The sequence below is a fragment of the Podarcis pityusensis genome, assembly GCF_964106645.2.
Source record: "Podarcis pityusensis genome assembly, chromosome: 3".
Taxonomy (NCBI): domain Eukaryota; kingdom Metazoa; phylum Chordata; class Lepidosauria; order Squamata; family Lacertidae; genus Podarcis; species Podarcis pityusensis.
Window position 1 is genome coordinate 50,547,161 of NC_138026.1, and position 27,940 is coordinate 50,575,100.

Here is a 27,940-nt window from a genome sequence, read left to right on the forward strand (position 1 = left end):
TTCCAGGAAAATGATCCCTTCATCTGCAACAGGAGATGGGCTTTTAAATAAACATATTTCCAGATTATAAGACTTCCAAATAAATGTATTTTGGACACGTGCTGAACCTCACAAGCAATTTAACCCTGCATATTTTGATTTAAGATTATCCCGGTTATAGTCCATAAACCAGTTAAACCAGAGCACTTGGATGTAAGCCAGCTTTACACCCATTTACGTCAATGGAACTAATTTGATTTAAATCGGGGCATTCCAGCGTAATTGGTTTGTGAATCAGGTTGTTACTCATAGATGTCAGTAGGACAAAAGTGCTTAAATCCAAGTTTTTCAACTGAACTAGATTAGTTTGGCTGTTCAAACTTAAAATTGTGTATTTGCTTGTTTAAAACTAAATAAAAACCTCAGCTTTTTTAAAAAAAGAAGTTTCTAGCCATCTTTATTATGTAAGAAACTGAAGAATTGTTTTTTAAAAAATACAGCATGCTTCTACGGGTCAAACACCACAACATTTAAAAAGGTCAAGGTCAGCCCAATTGCTGAGTGGGACTAATTCCTTCCAGGCTTATGAACACGCCTTGGCAACCAGTTAAATTCCTGGCATTCTACATGCAAAACAGATACCTTGGGTTACATCTTCCTCTCTGGACATCTTCCTTTGCTTCTTGATTTAGTTAACAGCATGATGATGGAGCCACTAAGCCAGATATGTGTACATCAACATTACATTGTTCATAAAAAACCTCAGTGTCTCTCAACAGCTGTCAGGATGATGGGGTGGGGGAGGATCCCGGCAAGGGGTGTAGCCGGGACTGGGACACTCTGGGAAGCAGGGGATGGGGAAGGAAATACTCACAGAGTGACAGAGGATGGTGAGGAATGGGGGTTGGTGCACAGGAACCAGAGCAGCAGAGCCCATCACTAGAACTAGAGGGGCTGCTGCCCCAAGAACACGGTGGTCTTTGAGGCTCAAGGGGCGATCTAGGAGGCTGACACAGGCAAGGGCCCACAACCCAGCTCCCTAGCTGGCCAGGTGGGGCTGGCTAGCTCTGGGAAGAGGGATTTGATTCCTCAGGTGGAGGAGGCTTGGAACAGGTGAGGGTCACCTGCCTCATCAAGCTCAGCTGCTGCAATCAGCAAAGTACAAAAGGGAAGCAGAGCTGAGGGGCTGTGTCTGCTGTCCATGTTGATGGACCTTGGCTTGGATACTCCTGGACTTGGGAGCAAAACTAGGCTTTATTTCACCTGGGTCAAAGACCCAGTTTGGCACCCCCTGCACGCATTAGCATATACACAGGCTGTGAACCGCAATGGCACCCCTCTGTAGGCTTCACCTGGGGCAAATAAAAACTGGCTATCTTCCCCACCCAATGGCTCTGCTAGACCTCTATGGGACTCTGCTTTGGTTTTGATTCTGGACTATACTCTGACTCCTGGACTTCAGGCTTGGCTGCTTGGATTGGCCCTGGACCGCATTTCTTGACTTTTGGACTTTGGACTTCGTTTGAGTGGATTGACCCCTGGACTTGGACTTTGGACTTGACATACTGACGTGCTGCCAGGTAGGCCAGGGGTTCAGGACACCAGAAAATGATACAAATAAAAGTAAAGAAAGATTGCAACCAGGGGAGCTTCATCTCCAAATAGGAACCATAGAGTTAACTTTTAGAGGAGGAGCCATTTGCCTCCTGGTGGACTGTGGGGAAAAGAAGCCCCCTGGTGATTAAGATGGCTGCTGGAAGTAGTTTTCAGTTGGGATGCAGCATGTGGAATTCCCTCCCCAGGAAGACTTGCCAGGCACCAAACATCCCTTTTTACACCAGGTAAAGTCCTCCCCCCCCCCTTCTAGCATGTTATCTAATTGTTTGTCAATCCTCAGATAGTTAATGTGGGCTCCACTACCCTGCTTGGGCCTACTAATGCTGGCCCTGCCCTGGGCTTCAGATACAGCGTCCCTCAGGGCATTGTGGGAAATATAAAAGGGCTGTCAAGTGTTGCTGCTTCTGTTACCTGTAAAAACCCACACTTGGGGCTACACCAGTGTAGGAAGGGGCTGATCAGGGTGTAGTTTTGCCAAAGCCCCTTAAGCTGGACCTGTACTCTAGGGACAATATTTTTACTTACTTCACCAATTTTTCAGGCGCAATGTTCTGCTGTATTGGAAGCGGCACTGACCTATGATGAGCAGGTGTAAGGCACCCTCATCCCCTGCCACACCCTAAGGCACCCATTCTTGCCATAGCTGTCAACGTTTCCCTTTTTTTAAAGGGAAATTCCATTATTCTGAATAGGATTCCTCATAAGAAGTATGAGGAAAAAGTAAGATTCTTACTTTTTGCATTGCCACAGTGAATTGGTATGGCACAACATGCGGGTGCAACAGTGGTGAAACATCAGCGTAAATCCACTCCTGTGACAAATCTTTCGGTTTCACACACAGAGAGGAATTTAGGAGTGATCTTATCCTTGCCCAACAGGCATTCCTTGATAGAATTACAACTGTAATCCATAGCATTTTCTTTCTTAATGCATTATTCCTTATTACCAGTGTGCAGCACATTTTTATGGGCCTTGTGCACTGTATTTATTTAACATATTTATAGGCTGCTTTTTTAGGTCAGACCCCCTCGTGGTGGTTTCCAGTATACAAATTGTTAGAGAACAACAACAATAACATAGTGTTACATGCCACCCCCAATCTCTGCCGTGTAGTAGCAAAATTCATGTGGGGTTCCAGGCAACAGCCCAAGGTTGTTTCTGTTGGAAAATTCAGGCACAGCAGAGACTGTAATGTCTTTACACCTAAGCCTTGACGGAAGGTGTGCAGAGCATTACACCCCAAGAGTGTCCCATGGTGCTTCTCCCATTGTTTCAGCCAGCTTGGGTCCAGAGAAGAAGCTAGTCGTGCTCTCTGGGTACAGTCTCTCCCAGACAGCCTGCATGGAGTTCTGCTGCCCCCTTCCTTCTCGATCTTTCTAAAAACCTCCTGCAAAAGGACACTTTTTTACTGTAGTGACATCACACTCCCTGTAGTCCTGGCAACCTCCCCCTCCCAACTCTTTTGTCTCTGCCCACTATTCATGGGGGGGGGGGGAGAGGACAGTATATGCATTGTCAATCACTCTTACTGGCTCAGTAGTCTGCTTTCTTTGGCTGATAGAGGTGCCATTAAGAAACAAACTCCTGAACAGGAAAACCTGTGTCGTCTGTATTTCTACACTGCTAATTTCAGAGCCTGTTAGCTTGCCTTAGTTTTCTAAACACTGATTAAACCTCAACAGCCAGGAATGTTGGGAGAGGCAGGGCACCCAGAAACCCAGGGGAATCAGGGCACCCACAAATCAGTAACGATACCAACAAGTTGGCACTAACAATAAAATATTAAGCCCAGCATAGTAACACTACCATCTGACCAAATTGTTTATTCTACTTATGTATTTTTTTATTTTATATACTTAGTGTCTACTGATTTCCTCCTCCCTTGGGCCTTTTCCTGTTTTTCAGAGTGGTCTTTAATATATTTGTAATTTGTATACAGCTTTATATTTTATACAATGCTAAATGATACTGCTTGGAAACCACATCTGTGCTGTCTTGGGTTCCATGATGTAAGAAAAGTGGGCTATAAATGTAGCAATAAATTTGCAAATATATGCAAAATCTGATGAAAAGATAGTGGTGTGTATGAAGGAGTATAACACTAAAGCAGATTGGGTATTTTTCAGAGTGTAAGATGCCCAGGAATGGGGAGGGGGGATTCAGACAAAATGAAACAAAGGTGTAATGAGATCTCACTTGGGTCGTTTCCAGATGATTTGTTTATTGAGCATTCATCCTGATTTGTTTGCACAAAGCTTGTGGGAAGGTTATACTGTACAATGTCTGCTGTTTATTGAGTATTAATTCTGGGGGTTTTTCGGGGGGCGTTGGCCTGTTGGAAGCCATATCAAAAAAATGTTATCCCACACGTTCTAGTACATTTTTGCATAATTTTCCTTACCACAAAGGGACTGTTTTTCTCAAAGTGAGCTTGTTATACAAGAGCACCAAATTCACTTTAATTGTGCAACCTGTATTTGCCAGAATGCAACTGAATCCATCCCACAAAATAGTGACAGCCTAGAAGGATTTTGGTGAAAATATGTGAGTAGACCAATATGTAACCAGTTGTTTTTAAAGCAAAGAATATTGTGACAAATATGAGAGTATCAGAACAATGCTCAAGATGGGAGGTGGCCAGGAGGTGTCAATGTAGTTACACATGATTACATGTCTATCCAGCTCTTCCTCCATGGAGATTAAGGCAGCATAATTTTCCACTCCATAGTAGCCTCACAACAGCCCTGAGAGGTAGATTACACTGAAAGTGTGTGACCAGCCCTATATCACTCAATGAGCTTCATAGCTGTTGCAATTTGAATCTGGGTCTCTCCAGTTCACATCCACCACACTAAGCTGATTCTCCAGATGCCTGTTCCTTGATCCCTATTTTTTGACATATACCTGCATTTGCAAAACAAGGTGGAATATGGAATTAATTGTGGGCTGCATAAGCTACTACTAGAAAATATTCTTGGAAGAAACAGGAAAAAATTATTCAACTCATCCCAGGCTTCCCAATATATTCTCCAATATTTTTTTAAAAAACATTATTCCATCTCTCCCTCTTTCCTCCCAGCATAATTTGAATAGTGCTGAATCAGCACATCTAGTTCTCAAAGTCTTGTGCCGATTCAGCCTACATTTGCAGTGTTGGGACTTGCCCTGGGAAAGCAAATTCTCATTTGTTTAAATGCAGCAAGGTTGTATTGTATGGCTTGGGGTGATTCTGGACTGAGTAAATGAAACTAACACACAACACAAACATACATACATTCCATTTGGCTGTCACCTTGAAGGCAATGCATACTTTTTGCAAAACACTGAAGTGTAATTATTGGCTTTCCTTCTGTTTCACCAGTCCTTTCATGTTGCTACCTTTAGATGCCCTTGGGAGATGGTGCTAATGAGATGACCTGCTGCCACCAATATCTGTCTCTTTAGGATTATGAAATTGAGTTGTTCAAGTGGATAAAGTCCAGAATTAGAAAATGTACGTCACCTGCATATTATAGCTACGTGCTTCATTTAGATTTGGCTGGTGACACACCTGTTTTGCATAAACATATTTTCTCATTGCTCCTCCTTAGAAAGGAATCTCTTTCTGTTAATGATGTTTTTCCAGTAATTCAAGAAGTGACCTATCAATCTTCTCCGTCTCTCCAATAAGAATGTATTAAGGAAGCAATTATCCTTTATTTGGATAAGAATTATTTTCCTCCCTTCCTTCTACAGCCTGCCTCCTTATGCTGGTTTGATTCCAGAAAATAAAAAGGCAGACTATAGTCTTATTTGGGGACCAAATTCTGCAGGTGAAGCATGTAAATCACAGATCCCATTCCTCCCTGCTGAAGAGTTTTGTAACACTCAAAAGTCTTCACACACCAACAGAAGGTGTAAAAATGCCTTCATTTCCTTTGAGACTGGCCCAAGGCAGAGAATGCATTTATGTCTCTGGACACTTCTGTTTCATTTGGATGAGCATTGATTAGAACGTTTTTTTATATATAAATTAAGTGCAGTAAGTAGAATGACCCTTTACAATGTCTTCCTCTTCTTTGTGAATGCTGTCAGTCTGGTAAAGCCAGTAGTGTACTCTACAAAAGCAGTACTTCTGTAGAATAAAAGATGTGGGCATGTGATCAAATCAAGTCTGCATTCCTGTACATTTATGAAAAAGGCTATTTGGATGTACATGTACAGTCTTAAAAGGCAGCCCATTCTTTGTCCAGGTGTTGCTCTTGGAACAGTCCTCCTAACTGCAATCTGTTAAGAGGTGATACCAGTATCTTCCTCCCCTCAGCAGATTCAACTACTGGAACCTAACTCTAGTTGTTTTTAAATAAAGATATTATTATTATTATTATTATTACTAATAATATAATAATAATAAATAATTTATTTTTATACCCTGCCAATTTGGCTAGCTCCCAACAGATATTAAAAGCACATTAAAGATCAAACATTAAAAACTTCCCTAAACAGGGCTGTCTTCAGATGTTTTCTAAAAGTCAGATAGTTGTTTGTTTCCTTGACATCTGATGGGAGGGCGTTCCACAGGGTGGGCGCCACTACTGAGAAGGCCCTCTCAACAAATTGATAAAATAAAAAGTACAAATAAAGCAGTGGAATCCAACCTTAGTTGATTCTGTTTGATAGGAGGAAAAAGTAACAAATAAGGAGGCTGGTTGGTTCTCTAGATGCACTGCTACAGGGCTTCCCACAGCATTATATTGTCAATATGGAGTGAGGGAGTTTGCCAAACTGGAACGCTATGGAGACTCTTTACATTGGCATGACAGGCTGCAGAGAGGCATGAATGCCTCTAGAATGAGCCAGGAAATGGTTGGGCAAAACCCGCATACAGGATATAACCAACATATTTGAATAATAGTGTTGCCAAAGCTGTTGGTATGAGATGGGAAGTAGTGAGGAGTGGAGTCACTTCTGAAATATGTGGCTCATGTGCAAGGAAGCCTTTAATGTGGCTACACCCCCTCTGCTCCCATCTGCAATGTTCTGATGACCCCTGTTGCTCTTGGTCATCCTTGATGTTCCTGAATTTATTCACCCATAGGATTGGTATCCTGCCATTCTTAAAAAATATTTTCAGATTTTGAAAATATGGCTCCATTTGCCCTCATGTAGCCATTTGTTTTCTTATATTTAAAAAAAGAACATTTTGTTGGCTTGATATTGAAGCAAGTCAGAAGCTGTGTTTGCAATTTGGTTTTGTAAATATCGGTACTTCACTTACTTGCATGGGAAATGGTTGCAATTAGGAAAGTGGAGGAAACTGACTGCAGGTGCCTGATCTCAGGTTCCTGATCTGCAACCATGTTGATGACAAGGGATGTAAAGCTGTGTTCACCTTGCCAACATAAAACACAGCTAGGTTTTTCTTTCTCTCAATTTGGATAGAAGCAGTGTTTCATCAAATGACAGGATAGACATGGAATGCTGTGGCTATGCGACTTCCCAAACCAGTGGTGGGAGGGCACTGGATGCAGAGCAAACGGGAATGTGTATCCAGCCTAATTTTACAATGGAAAGATTTGTTTCACAAGGTTGCAGTTTAATGGGTATCATGTTTCCTTCTCCCATATCTATCCTGCTGCCTTGATACATAGATTTGGGAATACAGTCTGGAAATCTAGCATATCAGCCACACCTTACCTTCTGCTGATTTAGAGAAAGAAACCTATGATTAGGCAACAATTATAATGAGCACCACTATTTTTAAAATCTAAATGTTCTAGTACAAGATTTGTCATGTCTTTGGTGCCCCCAATGAAATTTAACAGCAGGCCTGTTTGGGTGGAATGTGACAAAAGACTGAAGCTTGAACACTGAGGAGGATACACAGATAATAAGCTATATTTACTGCACAACCACTCTGATCTAGCTAGGAGATATACATGTAGAAACAGGCATTCAGCATGTATCTGTTCCATTGGATTAGGCAAGCTGCACGTGCAAACAGGGCCTATGCACGGTGGTGTGGAGTGTGTCCAACTTTTGGAGCTACATATGTATTTCCCAACACTGGATTTGGAACTTCTAGCAAACTCCACTCACAATGGTCCTTTTTGTCCATTCTAACAGTGTCAATCCCTTGTTTAGAGTGGCAGCAAAACCATCTCAATAGCGGGTATCACCTGTAAGAAGGCACATTCATACCTATACCCAAAATAAAACCTTTCATGGAAATTATTATTTATTAAATTGTTATGCCACCCTTCATCCCTAAATCAGAGGGTGGTTTACAATAAAAAACAGAAAAATACATAACATAGTACCAAACAAAAATAATACCGCCCCCACCTAGTTTAAAAGGCCATCAATTGTTTCATTAGCCAAAGCCCTGGAAGAAGAGGGATGCTTTTGCCTGGTGTCTAAAGATATGCAACCAAGATGCCAAGTGAGGTTCACTGGGGAGAACATTCCACAAGTGTGGGGCCCTTGCAGAAAAGGCCCGCTTTTGTGTTGCCACCTTCCGGACATCTTGAGGAAGGGGGACACAAAGAAGGACCACAGATGATGCTCAGTCTTAAATCTTAAGAAATGAATGCAGAGACACATTACTGTTATTCTTTGTTCATTTTTATTCTGGCTTCCTGTGGTGGTAATTGTGGTGGTAAATTTGTTTTATGATTTGTATGTAAGAGAGCTAAATAAAGTTCTGCAGAAGGATGATCATGGTATTGGGCAGCTTTTTATAAATATAGCAAAAATAAAACAAACTTCAGTAAAAAGTCTCTTTTTAAAAATACTGTAGAAATTTTCTCCCTAATTATAACCTTAATATTATTTGTTGGTAGCTTAAAATATTCAAAATGTTTGTCCATTGTTCGATTAATTGCAAAGTTCAATATAAAATGTTAACTTTCATGTGTTTTACTTGAAAATAGTAAAAATGTACTTAAACTGGAGGCTTCACTAAAATAAAGTCCATGCTAATTGCTCCTTCAATTGTAACAAAAGTATATCTTTCTAGAAACCTATAGCTTTGTTACTAATGGAGAAATATCAGGCTGTTTCCTCTGTGTTCAACTGAAGTTCTGGTGCCTTCTTGATATGTGCGATACATTTCCACCATAGCTCTCTTGTTAAATTGGACTTCGGTGTTTCTGTCTCTCTTAGATAGGCAGGAAGTGTAGAAGACTTTCAATAACTAAGCCAGTGTTCTTAAGAGTATTTTGTACTTGACACTGCTATACATGCAGTATTTATAAAGTACATGTTTCTTTCAACATGTATACTAAAAATAGGACACATCCACAGGCCTATCACAGGCTTGCCAGAAAAGACATGTCTGGTGTCAGGACACATCAGTAGTGACATTAATGGGGAGGTGAATGGCAGCATCCCAAGAAAACTCAGCTTTGCATTCCAATAGCTCTGGTGCACTTTGTGATACATTGTCTTTGAGCAAATGAGGCAGTGGAATAAATGTAATGGTTTTAAAAGACCTCCCCGGCTTCATTTATCAGTCGGTAAAAGTTCATGATTTCAGGCATGATGGATAAGAAGCATTCCCCTGATTAAAGTCACCATGCCTCAGCTGATCTGAACCCCCCTTTAAATGGAGTCTGGTGCAGCCAGGGGTGTAGCGGGGGGGGGGGGGGGGCAGAGGGGCAGTGGCCCCAGGTGTGGATTTCTGAAGGGCTGCTTCCATGCAAGAGACCCCCAGCGTGACCCGGCCTGGCGGTTCCCTCCTGGTGTCAGAGGAACCAACGTTTGCGGAGAGAAACACCAGACTGTGCAGTGCTGGGGGTGCCTGCTTTGTGCCGGCCAAATGCTTTGTCGACTGGCTGGGTTCCCCCCTGAACAGGTAGGCAGGCTCAGCAGTGTGTGGTTGTTCCTTCTTGCGCTGGCCCCACCCTCCCTAGATCCTAGCCTTGTAAGGCTGGTGGGGATGCAGCAGCCATGCACCCTTTGATCCCAGCCTCGCCTTTGCTGGTGAAGCTGGGATCGAGGGCACATGGCTGTTGCGTCCTTGTCGTGCCACCCTCCCCGTATCTGAGCCTTGCTGAGAAGAATCAGACTTGTAGCATTGTTTTTCCTGCCAGATGGTTACAGGAATGAATGCAGGTTGCTATAATCCTGTGCTCTTTCACTGAGCTATCAGTAGTGCATTTAGGTATTTTTCTACTCTGGGCTCAGTTGGCGCGGTGATCTTTGTATGGCAATGTGCAATTGCTTACTTCAAAGTACGATAAGCCGGACATGATGCATCTAGTTACATTTTCTGCTCATTCTGCTGAATGAGGATCGGGACTTCTGCCCTGAAGTCCTGTCCTGATGGCACCACTGTAAGCAATGGGGACTTCAAGAATGAGAAAATGTGTGTATTAGACTAACAGGTTTTAGCATTAATGCATACACCAGTGGTTTATGGAGAGAGAAAAGCTGCAAACTTATGAGCACTTACCTTGAACTGTGTGTGTGCTTGAGTATACATGCATAAAATCATGCTAAAACTGATATTTGGATGTCTTTCACAGGATCGACGTACATATTTGATGTTGGTGTTTTAAATTGTTTTTTACTATGTCAATGTTTTAGCTGTTTTTTTTCTATTGTATTGTTCAAATGATTAATAAATAACATAACTAACAAATAAAACTACATCACCCCACCCTCTGAAATTATTACTAAAAAAGGCATCCTGAATCATAAGGCTCAATAACCACAGTGATTGCTCCATAACTCTAAATTCCATGACTTAATAATTATACTTTTTTTCTGCATATCCTAATATTGGTTAACTTTGAACTTGACACTTGGCTACTTTTTAAAAATGTATTTTAGTGTTACACCTGGATTGTACATGTGGGCAGGAACCTTTTAATGTAAATTGAATGGTGAAGCTTTTAAATATGTTCACTTGCTCCTTTGAAAGTGTTACCTGACTTAGCATCTTACAACAAGTGAGAGAGCAAATTGTCGTTTTTATACACGTAGTTAGTGAATCTGGAAAATTAATTCCATTTAAAGCTAGTCTATTTTCATTATGTGAGAAATTGAACTTTGCTTCTGAGTCCTGTAGGGTGTTAGGATGCTATTAAAAATTGGAGATTGGATTCCTTGGTCTGTGGTTGGTTGTCTGGACCCCTCTGTAAGGATATACAAAGCACACAAAGTCCTTCAGAAAAAAGGGCCCTCCAGCAATTTCTCTGAAGTATAGAAATAAGTCACGTTTATTTTCAGAAATGGTGTGTGGTTAGCAATAGCTCTGTGTGGGATCACGTACCCCAGAGCTTATTACAATTTATAGCTTCCACTGTGAACAAATACTGCCAATAAATCTGTTCTCTGTGTTTAAGTCCAGAGCCCAGAACAGATATAAATATAATGTATTTATTCTTCGAAGTTTCATAATTTTCATTTTCTTAGTTTTAGCTGTTTTATCAATTTCTATACTGCAAACATTTTATAATCTACTGTCTTTATCTTGATTGACATAACTTGCTAACTACATGATCAGTTTTCTATCTGAAAACAGAATCCCGACTGAAATGTTTGTGGGTCTTTAGTACACAGAGTATAACAGCAGCATGATTTTAACACCTAACAATTGAGACTGTAGTCCTATATATGCTTAAAAGTAAAGATAAAGGTACCCCTGACCATTAGGTCCAGTTGCGAACGACTCTGGGGTTGCGGCGCTCATCTCACTCTATAGGCCGAGGAAGCCGGCGTTTGTCCACAGACAGCTTCTGGGTCATATGGCCAGCATGACTAAGCTGCTTCTGGCGAACTAGAGCAGCACGCGGAAACACCGTTTACCTTCCTGCCGGAGCAGTACCTATTTATCTACTTTCACTTTGATGTGCTTTCAAACTCCTAGGTGGGCAGGAGCTGGACCGAACAACAGGAGGTCACCCCGTCAGGGATTTGAACCGCTGACCTTCTGATCGGCAAGCCCTAGGCTCTGTGGTTTAGACCACAGCGACACCCACATCCCATATAGATGCTTACCTAGAAGCAAATACAGTGGTACCTCGGGTTACAGATGCTTCAGGTTACAGACTCCTCTAACCCAGAAATAGTACCTCAGGTTAAGAACTTTGCTTCAGGATGAGAACAAAAATCGCGCGGCGGCAGTGGGAGGCCCCATTAGCTAAAGTGGTACCTCAGGTTAAGAACAGTTTCAGGTTAAGAACGGACCTCCAGAACGAATTAATAATAATAATTTTTTTTTATACGCCGCCCTCCCCAACTATATATATATAGTTCTTAACCTGAGGTACCACTGTACTAAAATGTACTTTTACACCAGAAGCTGCCGCCGTGCAATTTCTGTTCTCATCCCGAAGCAAAGTACTATTTCTGGGTTAGCGGAGTCTGTAACCTGAAGTGTCTGTAACATGAAGCGTCTGTAACCCAAGGTACCACTGTATCCCTGAACTCTGTGGGACTTAATTCTGGTAATATATTTAGTTTAGTTGTGAAGAAAATACATAATTAGTCCTCTTTGCAAAGTTCCTATTTAGGTTGAAGGAAATTTGACCTCCTACTTATTGTAGGTACTATTTCGCAATGCTGTCTATTAAGGTATGACTCATTCTAGAAAATAAAGTCCAAGGCAAATCTTGATGTACAGCCTTGAGTTTCTTAACCCATTCAAATGTTCTATGTACTTTATAGATAAAAACTTACACATGAACTTTGAGAGAAAACTGGATTGGCCTATGTATGTTTGCTGTTTCACTTTACCTATTCAGGAATCAAGCTCTGTACTATCTGGTCAATTCATGCTAAATTATTCTTCCTTAGATGGATTATTTTTAATTTCACTTCCTCTTAAATATGAAGAACAGCATGCTCCAATTCTATTTAACTTCAGATTTTCATGCCTGCAGAATGGCCCAGTTCTTCTCCATTTAACTCATTAACCTAGGTGCAAAAAAATAGTCAAGGTAACTATACTCTATAAACTATACTGTATAAATGGGTATTTCTTATATTGATATATTTGTTGCTTAAATATCCTGGGTGGTAGTCAACTAAGTTTTACTCAGAAATTTTACTCAAATTTACGGACCTAACTTAGTCATGGTTATTAATTTCATTGAGTCTACTCTGACTAAAAATATAGTTGAATACACCCCCTTTTATATATTATTTTTACTGATTGATAGTTTGCTGTTTATTCCCATCATACGTAACATCCCCTCCTGACTGACATTTTAAAAACTCTTTAATGCTGGTAATTTCCATGTGTACAATGCAGTACTTTTCCCCCTAAAAAATGTTTAGGGGTCCTCTCATTTTGACTCAAGAAAATCACAATATTATAGTTCAAATCGGGGAAAATAAATACAGTAAATGGACAAAAGTACAAAGATTCACAAAATGTTTAGGTGTATGCGTACCCCTGCGTACCCCCAGAAAAAAAATCACTGGTACAATGCATCCTTTTCATATTTAACCCTAAGATTTTGAACTCTCCTGGATTTTTTTAAAAGAGGATCTTACATTTTCTTGGGATTTAAACTAAGTTTTTGACTTAACCCTTTAAAAAGCTCTGTTATTTTATGCATTGCATACGTTGTGAGTGTCCTGGAAAAACACGGGACATCCTATTTTTTCTGTGAGAGCACAGTGGCCATTGTAGGCACTGTGATCTTGCATGTCGTCATGCCGAGATCTTGCCTTGAAAAAGTGCTTTTTGGGGGGCTGCAAACTTGTGTGGTGCCCCAAAAGATGCATATTTGGGCTCCATGGTGTCGTGCGGGTCACATGACTTGCCTGGGAGCCCAGACGGGAAGGCACGCATCCTGGTTTTGGGACTCAGCATGTTGCAGGGTATGTGCAATGCACAAAGCTTATTAAATTAATAAAAAGCAATGATGGACAAAAAACCTTTGATTTTTCTTGATGTCTAATTTTTATGTCACTATATAGCCTAAGCATAAGTTTAATGAACACTGAAATTAGAAAATATATTATTATGTAGCACATAGGTCCAAAGGCTCCACTGTGCCCAACTTCACCAAACCTTAGCCCTGGACTGAGTGCCAAGATTCAACTCTAGAAGGCTGAATGCCACATTTGACTCCTTTGAGAAAGTGGGATATAAATTAAGCAAATAAAAAAGCAGAATGGAATTGCTTCTGAATAGATGTTGAATACATTCCCTCTAAGACTTCAGTGTTTTAGCAGAAAAACAACTAATAGATCTAGAACATCATCACAGAATGTATCCCCTCCCCACATCCAAGAGTCAGTGTGGAGCAGATCTACCCTTAGAGAATGCAGACTGCCTTCACAATGCAATCTGTCACCTGCAGTGACTATTTATTAAGTTTGCCTCACTTACAATGAATTGCCAATTGTCTAGACTTGGGAGTTATGGTTGTGGTCCCTAATATACTGCAAATGAGATCTTCTCTCCATTAAATCAGTTTTCCATAAACTAACCAGTGAAAGGTCTGTCCGTGTGTTCAAAGCACATCTCCCATTTAATAAATGCCAACAGATCCTGTTATATTTCGGCAAAAACGGCACAATCTATTCTGGTAGCAGCCATGGCTTGAACTAAAAGTTATGAGATGCCGTACTGAGAGAGATGAATTCTCTAAAGAGCTGTGACAGAATATAATTATGGAAGCCTTTCTGAATTTGGCAGTACCTCTCGCTTTGGTGTGAAGCCATCATTTCCCCTTGCCATGTAGCTAAATCCTTGTGCTTGTTCTCACCAATGCTGAATTCATCACTGTGGCAAGGTTCTTTCAGAAACTTCCATTTGCCCCTTTTGCCAGTTTCCAAGGATCTTATGGACAGAGGCAGCCTTTGTCAGTGTGGGGTTGCTTATGAAATGGGTGGTTTCATGCATCAGTGTGGGAGAATTCTCATCTATTCAAGACCACGATGTGCCAGGTGCATCCACTTACCCAGCCTGGAGGAACTACTGCTGTCTCATCTGCTGCTGCCAAGAAAATTGTTTAGCCTTGTCTTGGGCCAAAAGGGTGGGGATTAGAAGAGCAAGGGAGAGCAAACTGTCTTTCTCACACACAAATGAGTGTACCAGCCTCTTAACTCCCAGTGGTTTTGTAACATTGATGGGATTAGTGCATTCGCCGCCTCCTCCTCCTCCTCCTCCTCCTCTTCTTCTTCTTCCCCACCTTTCACCAGCGGGTCCCAGGGCAGGTTACAACAGTTTAAAATTCAGAATTAAATTTAAAAAAAAACAGATTACAATCACAGGGATAGGGCTCTTAGATCTGGTGGAAAGGCCAGGGTGAAGAGGTGTGTCTCCAGCATTTGCCAGAAGCTTTGTAGTGAAGAAGCCAGACACGCTCACACCAATTAAAAGCCTGATACAAAGCAAACTTCTATGTACCGCCTTAGGACATGTGCAGAATGATAAAAGGAAACAAAAACTCAAATGCAGAATAGCAATTTTCTCTCGCTTTATTTTTCTGGGTCCACAATGACTACATTTGTCTGCAAACAAAATTGCTGGACCAAGACGACATGCATGCCTGATGATCAAGAAAAGCCTGCCTATCCTACATTAGGGAGACATTGTTCAGAAATGGTGCATCCTTTTGTAAATATTGCCCATGTATTGGTGCCAAGGTTACTGTCAGTTCAGGTTATGTGTTGAAGAAATAAAAGCAATGCACGTGCTGCCTGAGGGAAACTTTTAACATGTGCCCCAGATTTATAAAGGGAGTAATATCCTTTCAGCGATCCTTCTGTTCACTTCAGCCTAATATCCCTTAGTGAAGGATACCTTTCAGTCCTCTTTTAGATTCGTTCCTTTTGCTGCTTTCTGTCAGGCAGTCAAATTTGTAGTGAAAAGGTGGCAACTGTAACCTGTGTAAATTTGCTACCCACTCCAAGTCACAGAAATGTGACGTTTCCTGTATGGTCCCACCAATCATCCCTATCTTGAGTTTTCATGGATAACTGGACATTTTATATTTATTATTTATTTAAATCCTCTGGCAGCTTGAACACTGTCAAATTGAACATGATTATGAGAAAGTGGAAATTTAAAACAGGTTCCACATGAAGTATGTTTACAAACAGTGGAGGGCGTTTAAGTTGTATTCAGAGTAGACCCTAACAACAACAACAACAACAACAACAACAAATATGTTGCCCATCTTACTGTGTTATCCCAGTAAATATAATAAACAATTAAATTAGGTCCATTTTCAATGAGTCTACATACATACATACATAATTTTATTTGTATGCCACCTTTCCATAGTTAAAACCATGCTCAAGGCAGCTTACAACATGAAAAATATATAATTACAAACATAACAAAAGTAGTCATAAACAATAAATAACACATTAAAAAGTAAACAATCAAATTAAAACAATTTCCACATACATTTCCGCATAATAAATCTAAAATAAAGATAAAAAAATATCAATAATAGCAGTAACAACACCCCTCCTTTGCCAAAACCCCCCAACTTCCTTCTAATCAATACCCAGCAGGCTCAGCTTTTGTAGCTGGAGTCAGTCAGGGCTCTGCCTTTCTAGGACAGGTGGAAAAAGAATGCAAGACAGGGAGCAGGTCTTCCAGCACTCGCAGTCAATCTGGTGCTCTGAGTAAAACGTAGCTGAACACTACCCAGAGCATCTGAACATCTTTATTTCCCCATTTGTCATCCTTTGGTCAATGTCAGTTGAGCCAATGTCAGTTGACTTGAGTCAATGTCACCACTACAAAATTGGTTACAATGGTGACTACGGAAAATTAACTGTTAAAATGCTCTGCCTTAAAAAAAAAAAAAGCAAGCTAGGCTACAGTTATTCATTAAGTTGTTAATTCCATTTCAACCATGTTTGGTTCTCCCTCTTAGAAAGAAACTGAAACCCATTTGTTTCTGAAAGCTTTTAATGGTTGTTTGACTGACCATGTTGCCACCTCAGGCTTTAAAGCTTACTTTATTATATATGGTGTTGAATGGCTGCTTTTAATATAAATGGCTGTTTTGTTTTTTGTTTTTGTACACTGCACTGTGTGCAACTGCAGAGGAGTGAGATACAAGAAATATTACAATTACAGCAACTTCTTTCTTCGCAGTCTAAAGGCCGGGGGTGGAGGAGAGAAAGATATTGCCTGTGTGACTTGAAGATTGCAGTTACAAACCTCATCCTACATAGGTTTCCTTAGATATTTCTGGACAAGATCAGGTTTTATTTTCCAGGCTAAAATATGATCAACTGGAATTTTGTCATCGGCCTTTAATGAGGACATCTAAAATACCACCAAATTCTGTCATGTTGTTTATGTATTTCCTTCGTAATAAACAGAAGTGTATTAATTGTCACTCCCATAATCTGCCAACTTCCCCCCATTAATTTTTATTAATTTTTCAAATTTATAATCTGCCAATGTTTCTTTTAGAAACATTTCAGTTCTTCTGTTTCTTCATCTTTAAGGGTTCATTCAGTCATCAGGTAATGGTTCTGACTAGTACTCTGATCCTAAACATTTATAACTCTGTATTTTGTCAGGGATGTTAACTAGCTTTGCTAACATCCTGCTTTGCGTTCATTCTGAGCACCTAGGCTGATGTAGTAAAGCATAGCACTGGACTTTAGAAAGTCAAGATTATTTAATTTTCCTCAACAAATAACATTATGATAAAAATAACAATTCAGCCTCTATCTCCTCAGCCAAATCTGTGCTTCTCTGTTTTCTAAGCTTTTGCTCACTGTAGCATTAACAGGACGAGGGAAACCTTTCGGTTTTGTGTATAGTTACATCCATGACAGGGAATGGCGAAGTTCACCACTGGCTTCTAAGTGTTCTCCAAAAGAAATATCGGATGGGAGGACTCCTGTGAAATAAAATAGTTCACATTTTGTTTTTCTACTTAAATTTCCATTTTTATTCATATACATTATTGTATGCAAAAATCCCTTATTCCTCACGTCCCTTGTTTTCTCCTCTGTTTTGTTTTTAACCAGCAAGTAGCGCAGTTTTAAACACTAGAAAATCATAGAACAACAATAATAATACATTGCTAACCACAAATGTAAGAGCAAGGCCTTGATAGAATCTGCTTATTATGGATATTTCTGTTTTGGCTGAAATCTTTGAAGGGGCTGTATTTTGATTGATTTCTGTCAGAGAAGGGGAGAAAAAAATAACTCTATATCTTATACATTAAGATACTGAGATGTGTACCAACTAATATTATTGACAAGAAACAGAACAGACAAGGCATGGTGGCTTGCCAAGGCCCTCACCTGAATAACCATTATTTTTCTTACAGAAAAAAATATTATTTTAAAAAGGCTACTAGCCCTAACTTAACCCGAACCCCAGAGTTAATACTTTGCGTGTTTCACCCAATACTTTGTGTGAAACAATGTCTCATAAATAAATAAGCAAGCAAGCAAGCATGCTACGTGCACAGTGCTAAAATAAAATTGATGTATATAATAAGAATGAACAAAGAATCTGCACAAACAATATTTCACCTGAACAATATTTTACCTATGGTAAGGAATGCCATTACTTTACGTTGGTCCACTGTTTCCTGACAGATCTCTCTCCGCCTGTGAAGAGTATGAAGAATATGGCACATCTATACAACATAACAAATTATTTTCAAACAGATCAAAGCAGCACTTTGAATGAAGCCTGGATGCCTGTGTGAAGAAGCCCAATAACTCTTGTAGCATGCCATACATTTAGGAGTCAGGTTGATGCATTCTGCACTATTTCCAGCCACCATGCAATCTTCAGCATAGACCCAAAAGCGGCACTCTTTTTCAGGGACCCTGGGGAAGCAAAGGTGGAGTGCTGTGCAAAAACATTCTTCAAAATGTGGCTTCTGTTGTTTGTTTTCCAGCAACTGGCTGCCATGAAGCACCTAATGTGACATTGATTCTGCTGAACCATCTTGGTTAATGGATTATGTAACTGAATTCTCTGTCATTCCCCCCCCCCATCACATACATTTAAACTGATGCCTGTATGACAGAATGAATACGACTGAACATAGGAATTTCATATTGATTTGAAATTGCTATAATTTATCAATCACTGGGTCATAACTTTATATATTTATCCCACTCTTTGGTAGACTTTGTTCCTATTTTTAGTTGCTTCCTTTTACAATCACAGATTGGTAAGTGTTTGTTAATCTGTGACATGAAAAACAAAATGAAATCTTGTGCTATCAGGTATCCTGAGCTGTGGGCGGCGATTGGGGGCGGGGCGGGGCAGGATCCTCACCTATCTACAATTCATGGGACAATTATAAGGAGAAAATGATCCTGGTGTGCTTTGTTATTTGCTGAAAAAATGCTTTAAGAACTTGCTCTTAATTTTTATAATTGTCACACCATTAATGAAACCTTAACTCGTATCACCCATATAAGGTTAAATTGAGTAATCAATCAAATCTGCATAAAATTGAAGGGGAATAAAATGAGTTTTAAAATAGAGCATCATATATCAGTTATTTGCAGATTATGTATGTATGTATGTGTGTATGTGCCACACAATAGATACCCGTGTGGAAAAAAACAGGGATGAGCCTGCTGCCTGCAGTTTTTACAAATACTTGGATTTAAAATATATGGTTTAATATATTTTAAAATGCATTTCCTGGTTTAATAAAGAGCAGCTCTTTAATCAAAAGGTTTTATATCCATGAATATAACCTAATTGACTCAAATTTTATTTTAAATAGCATTTGCATTAGCAATGTAATGCAATTATCTTAGGATGTACCTTTACATTTTTGTAGATCAGATTTTTTAAAAAAGAAATGATTTGGTTTGGTTTGAGCAGAGTACTCTTTACAGCTTCCACAAAACTCACTGACAGTGTAAAAACAATAGTATAATTGAAGTGTCATCATTATAAAAATAGTTTTCTTTCAACTTCATTTGTTGTAGTACTAGTAAGATTACCACTCCTCAAGGTGGCTATAGTATATTAGCATTTTGTTATTCATTTAAATATATGCAAATTTAAAGTCACCCATTACCTAGTACTGGGTATTTGAAAAGCCCTCCCTCAAAAAAATATTGCTAAAAAAGATGAGTAAAGCAGGCCAAGACACTCTACATGTTACCAACCTATTAAAAAATTAAGTACCAGAAGAAATATTAAATATGAAACATTGTGTCTTGGCCTGGTATATTTCCAAGAGAGAAATCAATATACCTTTATTTAATATGCAAATTTCAATCTCTTGAAGGATCCCCATTTGCTTTATTATGCCAGCTGAATATAACTATCCTAAAGTGCAAGATGCCGAAGCAAAATGAGCTCATTGAAGATGTCCCCCTACAAAAAACCAATTACCATCAATTATCTTGACTCTGCCATCCAATAACTATTGCACTTCATAGAAAAATGTACAGTTTAAAACAAGCTATGATGGAGGCATTGTTAAGTCTCTGGAAAGGCTCTGAAGAATAACGGACCATGATAATAATATTGGGTGGGATCTAAAACAATTAGAAGTTCTGCATTCCAAATGGGACTTTATTTGGGGGGGGGGGTCCTAATAATTTCTAGTTCATCTTCAAGTCCACTCTTTTGCATGTATTTTTTTTTACACACATTTATACTTTTTAATCATTTGTGGATTTTAAACAATTCACATTCCTCCCTCTCTCTCTCTCTCTCTCTCTCTCTGTATGTGTGTGTATGTTTCAATGCTTTCTTAGTGTTATAAAGTATATTTTATACTTCAGCATTGCCTCTTGTAACACATAGTTAATGGTGAAAAATATTGCCGACGATCATTTGGATGAACACAAGATGAAATGAACTAGTGAGTTTTATAAAAGGATGAACTGCATCTGGAACTTGTTCCTTTTTTTGGATATCATAACACAAGCCCTTTTAAAATGAATTTCCCAAGCTCTGTTCTATGTATTCAAATTCATAGACGCACCCAAAGTAGGTCTTTGGAGACACGGGCAAGTACGCTTTTGCTAAGTAAGTTTGCCCATCCTTCCAACTACATTCCAGCCCTTCTTACACCACAAGACAGGAGTGAGGAATCTGTGGCTCTCCAGGTGTTTGACTCCCAACAGTTGTAGTCAGCATGGACAATGCAAACCCTCCAACATTCCTCAGATGAAAATAAGGACATTTCTTACTCCTCCCCAACAGACCCTCCTCAACACCCCCCCATTTTTTTGTTCCCCTCCCTGCAGAGCATTTCCTATCAGAAGAAGAGTGGGTGCCATCACCAATGGGACACAGCCCCACACACCCTCCACTGTCCTGAGAAAACTCCTTAATCCTGCTTTTATTTTATTCTTTGGTAGGGTTACAAAAAGAAAAACATACACCAACAAATAAATTTTAGAAAAGAGGATTAGATGTGGATGCACAAAGCATTCTTTAATTAAAAAACCGAGACTCCTTGCGCTCCGCTCTACCACTCCTTGGTTCCCACCAGGGGCGGCCCTGCCCCTCTGCCTGCCTCTCGGAGTCAGTGGGGCTGGGCCTCAGTGGCAACAGCCTCTTCTCCTCCTCATCCACTCTCCTACAGCCGCTCCAAGCTGCCCAAGGGAGGAGGCCAGCGGCAGTACAGTGGTACCTTGGGTTAAGTACTTAATTTGTTCCTGCGGTCTGTTCTTAACCTGAAACTGTTCTAACCTGAAGCACCACTTTAGCTAACGGGGCCTCCCACTGCCGCCACGCCGCCAGAGCACGATTTCTGTTCTCATCCTGAAGCAAAGTTCTTAACCTGAAGCACTATTTCTGGGTTAGCGGAGTCTGTAACCTGAAGCATATGTAACCTGAAGCGTATGTAACCCGAGGTACCACTGTAGTCCTGGAGAGGCAGTGGGGTGCTCCTTCACCACCACCTCTGCTTGGGACAAGCCCCAGCTCACCCTCTTCTCCAAGCTCAGCAGCAGCAGCAGCAGCAGTGGCAGGGGAAATAGGGACAGTTCGAGATGAAATCAGAAGCTGGGATGGCTTTCTTAATTCCAGGATTCCCCCTGGAAAATCGGGACACTAGAAGGGTACAGACAACGTTCAAGGATTATGGGAATTGCAGCCTATCAACTTCTGAAGGTCCGCAGATTCCCCATTGTTGCACTATAACTTAGTTATCTTGGTGGGTGTTTTAACTGACGGTAGCCTTAATATACCAGAAGGACAGCTGCAGCCAAGTATGTAGAGAAGGACTGAATTCAACAACAATGCACAACAATGTTTATTACAGCATTATATTTAGAGGTTGTTACTGTATGAATTAGCACACTTCAAAACAGATTCAAATGCTTTGCTGCAAATATAAATACTACTGTAAACAAAACAGAAAAAAGCTATAAAAAAAATCATGGTAAATGATTTTTTTTTTAACAACCCTGATAGCAAGAACAACCAGAAACTGTAGTGGGGGGAAAGCTAGGCTTATGTAAGTGTGGAGTTATCTAAACTGTCACTGTAGGAGTTGAGGGCAGGGAAATAATGAAATATACACACATGCTGGATGAAGTTTTGCTGCAATTAGGTTGCCAGATCAAAATTTAAAAGCATAGCAGACTGCCAAGCTGAAGTCTCTGTGAAGTTCTATGGAGCTGGAAGATTTTAAAGTAAGGAGGGATGATCATTGCATTTATGGAGCTGTGCTGTTCTGGAATAAGGAAAGTCCTTTAAGTAAGAGACATCTGGCAACCTTAAATTACATGATATGTATGTAGACCTGACCTTGCTTCAACTTTCTAGCGGGCAAGGAGGCGATTTTTCTATATTTATCTGATGACGTTTGAGTCAGCTTGGGCAGACTTCAGTAAGAAAAAAATGTTTAAAAGCACTTCAAAAAGATAAGATCAATAGTTTTTTTTAAGCATTATTTTCCTGTTTTTGCTGGCCAAAACTTCCAGAGTTGCAGAGGATGATCATTTATTTTTTATTTTATTTTTAAAAAAAATATATTATTGTTCAATCAAAACTTCATCCTCAGCTGCTAAAATACATGGCTACCACCACTTCTGAAACTGTACTATGAGCATTCTTAAAAGTAATAAATTAAACTAATATTACTATTCAATTTATTTTAGCCTATCTGTAAGCATATTTTATCTGCTTCTGTTATTTTGCCTGTAATTTGTCATTACTAAAGAGTGTAATCCACATTGCATTTTAAATTATAGAAAAGCTCCACTTACATTTAATAGATTTGGATGGCACCTGGCATTTTTGCATCAGATTAGTCATTGTTTTTCCTTGCAATCAGAATTTCCTTGTACTTGAAATATATTTGGATTGTGTCCATCCTATTAACACACAGTTAAATATGGGGACTCACTTGAAAGCTCCACATTTCCGGTGCTAATCATGATGCTGATGCAAAGCGATAAGTACCTATCTTAAAATACCTGACTTTTAAAGGAATCCTCAAATCAGGGCGAAAAGCATGAATCCATTAGTTGGCATGGGCAGTTGATCAATGAATTAATCACAGCTTTAACAGATGGATTTCTGTTCCAGTTGCAATCAGAGATGTAAACCTTGCAGTGGTGACAGCCTATGAACACCTCATGAGTCACACAAGTTTGATTTCCCAAACAGTGACATTACATTGTATACTTTGGAGAAGCTAGTATATTTATAAAATAACTGCAAAACATCATTTGCTTTGAGACGTAGTATTAACTGATCTATATATTTATTTACATTAACTATTAAAACAAAGTAACTGCTTGACCGAACACTTTTAATACATTTTCATTTCAAAAGCAGAGACTCATAGTCTGAATCAACTACCTTTCAATGGATACCTCAGGATACTCTTGCACTGCGATCGTACCAGCACTGTATAACGATGAAGTGCAGTGATGTCTATTTTAGCCATATCGGAGGGGGAGTATGTTGCCGAGTAAGATGCTTCGTATTTTGCTGCTGCATTCTGCAGAGCAAACCAATTTTTAGCTGTCCAAAACGTTTATTTCTGAAGAACTGGGAAATAAGCATATGGCAAAAGTGATCATAGCAAAAGATGACTCGTTTAATCACCTCTTTGTTACAAATATCCAGAATTCATCTCTTGAATCCCGTCAATATGAAGTCTAACTCCTCAAAAACATAAGAGTCGTCTTCCAGATATTCAACCCAAAGTGGTGTAAAATGTAAAAAAAAAAAATAAGAAGAAGAAGAAACTAAACACATGCATTTTGGGACTTACTCCTGTACAGTATATCAGAGCTACTAATATTTACTACCGCTGTTAAATTCAGCAGTGGTTTACAAACAGTACTTGCTCCATCGTATTTAGCTGTATTTAGTGCAGCAAAATCTGTTACTTCAGAATTTGCCGGTATTGATTTATTTAGACTGTAACCTTGGGAGCAGGGGCATAATCTTTTAATATGTTTTTAATTAATTATTATATATTATTATTTATGCCCCAAATATATCTGTATTTACTCTGACATATATCCCATTGAGTTCCGTAGAAACTGGGGAAAATCTTATCCACAATTACCTAGGAGTAAGCCTTACTGAAAATAGTGTTGTCTACTTCCAAGTAAACATGCATACAGTTGCACTGCGTGTTTAAAATTGCAACCAAAGGTGAATAAAATAGTCAAGAGAGCTAGAGGACTTGTTTTTAGAAAGCATCAGATGTTTTATTGTGCACCTTTACACTCTATAAAACAATCCCGACAAAAATGTCTTTGAAGCAATGGAAACTTGTGTCAAGCAGCATATATTGCATTTAGATTGCATCCATCACATTATGAATTGGTATCTCCTCACTTGTACATAGTATAGACTGTACAAATTAATCTAAGAATTGAGGAGTGCTCCTTTATGAATCAAGAAAATCCTAAAATATTTAATTATTCTGTTTGTATTCAGAGGTTTTAGAAGTCAAGCTGATGAGCAAGAATATAGTTAACCATCCACCTTCCAATCTATTTACTTTTAATGCAAAAGGTCTGCCTTTTATATCTGGTTTATCCATGGTTCAGTTGTACCGAAGCAACTGTCTGGCTCGGAGCAGCAGTCTAAATGTTCTGCTTTCTTTCTGCCTTCAGTTTAAGTGATTGAGAAGTAGTGAGAAGTGGAATGATTTATCCAGACTTTTAAGTGACTTTTAAGATTTACATTTTTCACTAAGGCCTCTGTGGCCATAACAGAATACATATACTATTTCAAGAGTATTGAATTCTCCTCCATATCTAATTTTTGTGGCTCTATCAATTGCATCTATACTGCAAAAGGAATTCCCCGTGAAAGCCTCATAAACTCCAGCAAAACTGAGTACATATGGATCCTGCTCCACTTTATCACACTGCAATTGTCAAAAGCCTCATTTTTACTATGTGCCATTTTGCTACAGAAACCTTTGGATCTGGGGATGGTGGAATCTTATTTTCAAGGTGTCTCTTATATATAGGAAATGTTGGTCCTAAACAGGTTTTATTTCTATCCAATTGTAATGGGACTTAGGGAACTACTCCAGGGTATCATGACTGCAATATTTGTTCAGCTAATGTTGTTCAAGGGTGCTAGGAATATTAACTCAGAAATAGTCTACATCATACAGAATCCTTGACATTTTAAAGGTAAAAGCATAGTCAGTTGAACAACGAGACTCAATAATTTACAACCATTTTTTTTTTTAAAAATTGATTTCATATTTAAGTTTATATCCCAGTTTTTAATTAATGCACTAATCCTAAATATTTTCCCACCACTGTCTATTAAGTCACCTCTCTTCCCTCCTTCTAAGCTGTCTGCAAAACCCAACTTTTCTACAGATATTTTACTAGCACACTCTGTCCTCAGGGCTCCTCCAGACGTCCTGTTTATCGAGCATTCACCCACATTTGCTTACACAAAGCTTACATGGAGGTTAAATTCTGTCTGGTCTTTATTGATAATTTCTTCTATTTGTTTGCAAGGAGATTCTATGACAATGAGAATTCATCCTGAATACATCCCAATTTGCTTGTGCATCTTCTTGCTAATCATTCATTCACCCCATACTTTGTAGTTTCATTTCCCCATCACTTTCTTAACTGCAAAAACCAGGTTTTTTAAAAGTGAATTTGTTGCAACAGAGCTCTTTCACCTACTTTAGCTGTGCAAACCTAGATTTCCAGTGTTCAATTGAATCCCTCCCTTGAAATACAGATAGTCTGGAGATGATGCTATTCTTTTGCCTGCAGTCATCACTATTTTATCCTTTCTACTTTTGCTTATCAAGTCCTGCCCTTTCCGTTTCCCTCTGTCCTATCTATAAAAGCCTTCTTAACAGACAGTGCAATGGTGCACTGATTCTACTAAACAAATGCTAAATAGCAGTAATAATGATGATAGTGCCAGCACTAGCACACTTATCCAAACGTTGCCATTTATACACCCATTGGGCTATCACTCCAATTAATGAGGCAGCACAGAGGGGCACCCTTCCTGGCCTTTCTTATACTATTCACGGCCTACGTGAAGCAGAAGACTCATGTGTCTAAATAACGGTTTTAATAGCTCTTCCTTTATAAAAGCAAGGTGGCTAATAAAGCAAAAACCATGCCATCAAAGTACAGATCTGTGAATGCAGCACCTGCCTCCCTTGTTACCTTATATGCATGATGGAAGAGAGAAACTCCTCTTCCAGCTCATAAAATGGAGCACAGGTCAGGTGAGTTCATAAACCAGGCCGCAGCCTATGGGGTAAGAACTGTAGCTCATTGGTAGAGCATTTGCCTGAAACTCTGGTGCACTTCTGTTGGTGAGTGCAGACAATGCTGAGGTAGATGGAGCGTTGAGCCAACTCAATATAAGATAGTTTCCTGCATTGGTTGTATAATTAAATGAGAATGGGCAAAACCGTCACCATTTGTGAGGTATTCTTGGGCAATAATTCAAACACAGCCTTTCCCCGCAAGGCGTCAGAATATTATAGGACTATAATAACAAATAATAATACTTTTTTTATTATTTATACCCTGCCCATCTTGCTGGGTTGCCCCAGCCACTCTGGGCAGCTTCTAACGCATCTGAAAACATAATAAAACATCAAACATTAACAACCTCCTGATACAGGGCTGCCTTTTCTTCCTTATGTGAAATCTCAGCTTATCTTGGCCACTGTGAACTGGGACGAGAAAAAGGGCAGGGTCTTTTGATTTGCTGCTTCAGCAAGTGAAAGATTAAGACAAGATGGATGAAATGCTGTGCTTGTGCAGTAGCCCTAATTTGGGTATGGTATTGGCCTTTCAGGACATTACTGCCAGAAATGCTGATAACCAGTTAATAGAAGGTTTGGATAACAGAAATGAGGTTTGGATCATGGAAGTCCCAGTAGTAATGAGTTCCAGTATAAAAACTAAACTGACGCATTAGTTGCTGGTGCTGAAAATTTGTTTTGCAGAACTACTGGGCTATTTCCATCTATAATGTTTTTAATTAATTCAGTCCTGATCGGTGAATAAATTAAACCAAGACTCACAACGACCCTTCTGAAGTCACATTTAATCTTCACTCGTTTCTGGAAACTGTAAATGGGTTACAATGCTACACAAGTTTCTCCTTGTATGTTTAATGAGCCTAGATCCTCCTTGATCCCCTTCTCTCCAAGCACGTACATGCATGCACATCACCAGTATAATTTCCATGCACAAGTTCTGAACACTGTGAATGAGAAGTCCAGCATCTTTTTAGTGAAAGCAGACTGCCACCTATAGGTGTAAGTTAGGCTTAGCAAATAGGCTCTTTTTTGGGGTAACAGGCCCTTTATATACGGTATATACTATGATAAATTCAACTTAAAATTGTTATAATAGGATGACACAATCCTAATATGAATGTAGTTGCATAGTATTGTTTTATATGCATTTTGCTCTTCTATCCATTAAAAAAACTAAACCCTTTAGGAAATTATTTCTACCTGCAAGATGGGTAGAAAAGCAAAAGGGTTAAAAAGAAATGTGTTATGTTCATTTTAAGAAGCAAAACAATGTTTTAGTTTCATTATCTAGGCAGACCATTGATAGTAGACAACCTGTTATTTTGATAAAAAGAGTGTTGTAAAAATTGATACAATATTACTTTATAGCATACCTATTTGTCTATATTGTTGCCTATCTATCACTTACATAACCATAATTTTAGGCATGCATTGCATTTTCATTAAATCTGATATGTGTCCAATGTATCGCAACAAGGTTTATTAAAGATAAACAGCTACATTCCTTTATTTTGTTCTTCATTAAATCTTGGGGTAAGGGTGGGATGAAACGCTTGTAATGCAAGTGTTGGTTATGTAAGACTCAAGTATCACATAATCAGTCTCATCAGCATACACCTTGAAAATGGAAATAGGAATTACAATTCCAGATATAGAACATTTTAGATTATTACTCTTAT

At 39.3% G+C, this 27,940-nt stretch overlaps 1 protein-coding gene and 1 long non-coding RNA gene across 3 annotated transcripts in view; one reads left to right on the forward strand and one right to left on the reverse strand.

Moving 5' to 3' along the window:
- Positions 1-1,424: 1,424 nt before the first annotated feature.
- ARMC2 (armadillo repeat containing 2) overlaps positions 1,425-27,940 on the forward strand; it is an 87,830-nt gene continuing 61,314 nt past the window's right edge. Inside the window, exon 1 of one of the 2 annotated variants that reach the window (XM_080998811.1) lies at positions 1,425-1,559. The gene's annotated coding sequence lies outside the window, so the exon portion shown is untranslated. Of the gene's footprint in view, positions 1,560-1,590; positions 1,821-27,940 lie in introns of those variants that run through there. The other variant, XM_080998810.1, reaches the window with a different exon arrangement.
- On the reverse strand, positions 14,996-27,924 carry LOC308473379. The gene is made up of 4 exons (XR_013984062.1): positions 23,582-27,924; positions 23,333-23,474; positions 18,077-18,138; positions 14,996-17,700 (listed from the first exon to the last, which is right to left on the reverse strand). It is a non-coding gene; the product is annotated as an uncharacterized lncRNA (long non-coding RNA).